Source organism: Marmota monax, unplaced genomic scaffold (assembly GCF_021218885.2).
Source record: "Marmota monax isolate L192 unplaced genomic scaffold, Marmota_monax_Labrador192_F-V1.1 WCK01_AAM20220418_F8-fsc00005, whole genome shotgun sequence".
Taxonomy (NCBI): domain Eukaryota; kingdom Metazoa; phylum Chordata; class Mammalia; order Rodentia; family Sciuridae; genus Marmota; species Marmota monax.
In genome coordinates, this window is record NW_026692254.1 from 3,043,939 (window position 1) to 3,049,662 (window position 5,724).

Sequence of the window (5,724 nt, forward strand, 5' to 3'; positions counted from 1 at the left end):
GCATAAATATTAGCTTGGGCCTCTCTTACCCTCCAAACCTATGAAAATCAGAGAAGGAGAATAGGTGACAAGTGGCAGGGCATATAATCTTTTCTCGGATACACATCCACATTCAGCTTTTCTTTTCTCTCCTTTTTAAGACAGAATGGGGCAGTGATTGAAAATCCTGGTCCTATAGTAGGCATCCTGGATTTGAATCTCAGCACATGTTATCCCGCATGTTGACATTTTGCAAATTATAGAACATCTCTGTGTCTCACTTCCCTCCCTTTTTAAAATGGGACTCAGTCATAGCTACTTTCTGAGATTATTTTGAAGATAAGATATATTAAGTTAAACAGTATTACAGTTTAGATATTAGATGTCTTCTAAAGGCTCAGTGTGAGATAATGCAAGAAAGTTTAGAGATGAAATGATTATGAGAGTTTTAACCTAATCAGTACATTAATCCACTGGTAGGGATTAACTGTAAGCAAGTAGGTTGCGGTTGAAGGAGGTGGGTCACTAAATGTGTGACTTTGTAGTTTATATTTTGTCCATGATGAAGGGTGCTGGCCCTCTTTCTCCCCCACACATCTCCATCTCTCTCTCTCTCTCCTCATCTCCTTTCTGGTGCAATATCTTGAGAGACTTTTCTCCTCCGTATCTTTCCACCATGATATTCTGCCTCATCTCAGGCCCAAAGCAATGGAGTCAGCTCTCTACGGACTGAGACCTCTGAAACCATAAATCCCAAATAAACTTTTCCTCCCCTACAATCATTCTTGTCAGGTCTCTTGGTCACAGTGGTGAAAAAGCTGACTACAACAGATGAATAAAACATGGTGAGCTCTTATACTAGGAGCTGACCCACAGTGAGCATTCACTAAACATTTCTGGCTGTTTATTATTAAATAGCCAGGTTTTCCATTCAGTAACAAGAGTGGAATAGGAAGAGCCATATCTACCATGAAACTAATAAAGTCTAAGCTCCCAGATCCCCTACCTGATTTGCATTGGTAATCGGTTATCATTCTTTCAGCAAGAAGACAACTATTTTTGAACCAGGAAGACACCAAATCTTCCAAAGACTTTCTTGGGCTTCTCAGACTCCAGAATTATCAGAACCAAATTTCTGTTGTTTATCAGGACTCAGTGTATGGTTCTCTGTTATAGTAGCTAAGACTATGGAATAAGACAACGAGCAATTAAATAACTCTGCCAAGATCATACCACTAATGAGTAGAACAATGGAATTTGGCCCCAGATATACCTGTCTATTCCTGCTATAGCACAGTGCCTTATAAAATTCGAAGAACTAATTTGCCATGAAGATGGTACACAGGTATGGCTTTGTGTATACAAACATGTAGAATCTGCAACTCATTTCTTACTGATTTTCCAAGTTTTTTCTCAATTTTTAAATTTTTTTGTTTCTTCCTTTTAGATATATATGACACTAGAGTGTTTTTTGACATATTATACATACATGGTATATATAACATCCCATTTTTTGTGATTTTACATGACATGGAGTTACACTAGTCATGTACGCATATATGAACTTAGAAAAGTTATGTCTGATTCATTCTATTGCTTTCACTGAGCACATGTTCCTGAGTACTGAACAAGAATGTAAAAGAATCATAAAGATAGCAATCGAGTTAGTAAATTATTTAGTTCCTTCCGTGGTCTTTTATTTTTATTGGTGCATTAATGTACAGAATAAGGAGACTCATGCCATATTCATATATGCACATAACATAATTTGCTAAATCTCTTCCCCAGAACCTTCCCTTTCCCTCTCCTCTCTCTCCCTGATCCACTTGTTCTACACTATTGATCTTACTTCTACTATTCTTGTTATCATCACCATTATTATTATTTTAACTAGTGCATTATCATTATATTTATGTGAATTCGTTGTGGTATATTTGTACCAGAACAGCATAATTTGGTATATCCTACCAAATTATGTACCCCAGTACTTTCTCATATCCTCCCCTCCTCCTGCCCTCTTGATCCTTTTCCTCTATGTACTGTTTTCTCTACTACTTCCTCCATGAAATGTCCTTTAATTTTCCAGTTCTTAAAAGGCATTTTATTGGGCTAGGAATGTGGCTCAAGTGGTAGCGTGCTCGCCTGGCATGGCGGAGTGCTGGGTTCGATCCTCAGCACCACATAAAAATAAAATAAAGTTGTTGTGTCCACCGAAAATTAAAAAATAAATATTAAAAATTCTCTCTCTCTCTCTCTCTCTCTCTCTCTCTCTCTCTCTGTAAAAAAAAGGGCATTTTATTGCACCTGTTTTATTTACAGCAGAGTTTGGTTGCTGCCCTTAAAGTGATGCATATATAGTTTCCCTGTTATGGTAAATGCAATTTCATATTTGTTATGATTTGAATCTGGAATGTTCCTTAAAAGCTCATGTATTGAAGGCTTATTCCTCAATGCAGCAACGTTCAGGGGTGGGTCTTTAAGGCAGTGATTAGATCATGAATGTTCTGGCCTCATCAGTGGATTAATCCATCAATGAATTAATAGCTGGATTATTTGGAGGTAGGACCTGGTTGGACGAAGAAGGGCACTAGGGTCATGCCCTGGATGAGTTTAATCTTGCTTCTGGCCCCTCTGTCTCCCTCTGTCTACTTCCTGGCTGCTGTGAGCTGAATTGCTTTCTTCTACCATGCTCTTCTGCTCTGATGTTCTGCCTGATTTCAAGCCCAGAGCAACCATAGGCTGAGAACTCTGAAACCTTGGGCCAAAATAAATCTTTCCCCTCTGAGTTGTTCTTGCCAGGTATTTTGGTCACAGAGACAAAAAAGTTAACACAATATTATAATCACACTATTATGCAAATGGTGGGAGCCTTCCCTTTGTCCCTGCAGAGTCACTGTCCACTCCTCTCCTCTCTGCTGTCACCTGATAGAACTAACAAAATCTTATATACCTTACAAGAAAGCATGGAATTCAAAGGTCAACAGGTTCGGCTCTTCCCAATCGTGCTGCGGTAATAACTGAAATTGATTTTCCAAAAAAAGTCAAAATTAAACAGGTTAGATATGATTGAGCAAACATCTCTCAGGTGCTTGTAATAAAAAGGAAATTCCTTGTTTCATAATGTAATAAAATGTGTTTAAGATGTTATAGAAAAATGTGACCAAAGAGAGATGAAACTGTATTTTTAGATGCCCCCTAACAGAAGCACATGTTAAAATGTCATATTTTAAAAGTTCTGGAGATAAAAAGTAAGACGGGGTGCTTAAAAGTACAAAATGGGTATTTTTAGCTGTGGAAATGTATAATGGAAAAAACATGTAGGAGGGAATTGATTAGGTAGGCAGAAAAAGAGCAAACATCCAAATAAATCAGTACATTTGCTTGGGCAGAACCAGGGGGAGGGAAGAAGAATGAGAAGGTAAAGCAAAATAAAATCACTTTCAACAGGCTCCATATATTTTTGCCAAAAGAGAAAAGGATGTATTTTGGGAGTGGTGGTGACCCCTAGAATGCCCTTCCTTTTTCAGTAAAAATTTTACCCACACTGAAGGCTCAGTTCCATAGCTTTTTCTTCAATTGACTGACATGGCCTTAGACAACTAACCTGGTTGGGATTCACTTCTCCCTATCATTCAAAATAGCCTCTCACTTCTTAGGTGTAGGTTTGCTCTTTGCAGCATGTGTCCCTCTTTGGTCTGTCCCCCAGTGCCTCACCCAGACACAGCCCTGTATGCTCATTGACAGTTCACGTGTGTGTCATGCTGCACCTGACCTGATCCATTTCTTCTAGCAAAAATATCCTCATCACCTTCTCCTCCCATCCACCTGTCTTTCTCCCACTGGTTATTAAAGATGAATCAATGGTACCTGGTACAGTATGACTCCTTTATCAGCCTCATTCATGCAACGCCCATGACCTGCTAGGTGCTTCTCAGCATACAGATTACCACATGGAATCTGAATCATCTTACTTACTGGTTTCTCTCATCCAATAAACTGAAGTTTCTAAAGGGTATTGAGCTATATTTTATTTATCCTTGTCCATCCAGAGCTTGACTGGGACACTTGTGATGAACACTTGAGGAGGATCCCTGTTAAACTAAATCAAATTGATCATATTAAATATGGTATTTGGGTCAATATATTCCTAAAATCTTCCTTGGCTCCCTAGTTCTCAAATCTCTGCCCCAGGGGGTTTTGGACATCATCATTTGCTCATCTCCAGATACCTTTACAGGCAGAGAGGAAGGCAAATAGGGGGATCCAAATTGTCACTAATTTGCCAAGAATTGCATTACATCAACAGACTAGTAACTTAGCAACACTCAAACCAGAACACTTTTTAATGAGACTTCGTTACTACTTCATACAGGGGGGAATTAATTTTTGTGGATGATCATTTATTTTATGGCTATGGTAGACTAAATCACCTACTGTGTACTTTTCAGATTCCCCAGACTGGTAGAGGGTCCTAAACTAGGCTCCCAGAAAACTGGGTCACCTATGATACAATGTCACATCTTTAAAATTCGGCAGGCAGTTTGGGGAGGGAAGAGGCTGGGCACAGCAATCAGATGAATTTACTGTGGGTAGATGGCGATTTGTTACATTTTGCATTCTCTGATGTACAATGTCTTTGATTGCTAGCACTGTCATTTCAGGTTTGACATCTTTCTATGGAGAACATCTGTGGCATGCAGCAACTCTCTTCATACCGGCGGAAAAAAGCAGACAAGACACTGCTAATTTTTTTTTTTTATTCAGATGATACAGTGACATATACCGTGACAGTTGTACTGCATCTGGGCTTGAATTATCTTTCAACTTTGACAATTACTAGTTTCTCATCATGCTGCTTTCTCTTGATTTTTCTAATTCACACCTTTGAGTCTACCTGGATGACCAAGGCTTTGCATTGAAACCAGAATGATGGCTCTTTATTTTGCATTTCTTTGAAGGACATTGCCTTTTAAATATGGCTCTCCACTAAGCACAAAAACAAGGGTCAGCAATGTCATCCTTCTCCAAGTCATCCCTGTTCTTCTACAAATGTTCAAATGTGCTCTACTCTTGGTAGTCCCTTTATCTCAAAACCTACCATAGTCTTCAAAAGCTACAAAGCTTCAAAACCAACCATAGTCTTCAAGATGTTCTAGGCTATTCCATAAGGAAAGGAAGATTTGCCAAATAAGCATGTCTATACCAAAATGTGGGAATTCTCTGTTTTAATTCCTCCCTTTCCACTCATACACAATGGCTTTACTTGTGTGGTTACTCTTTACCAGGAGTGACATCAAATGAGTCCCTGTGGGAAGAATTTCAGGCATCAATGGCAGTTAATGATGGATTAGAAGCTCTTCTATGTACCTACAAATAACTGTGGCCCCACCTTTTCCCACATTGCCCAGTGTGATGACAGAGCACTGCACTGGTGTCTAAATATTAGTTGTATAATGTGTTAAATTGTTGTGAGACCCTGGGCATGATGATTTATAGCTCTGGCCACAGTTTTCTCAAGTATAAAGGAAAGGAGAGTATACTCAATGGTATCCACATTGCATACAGTTATAAAATGCTACATCTTACTGATAATGACGACAAGGACATTTTGAAAATGTTCCTACACCTTGACATACAGATGGTAACAAAACTAATGAAACTCACCCTGTAGTTTATTATCATGAAGTATTATCATGAAGGCATCCTATTTGCTTTCCACTAAGTGAAATGCAAATATGAAAAAAT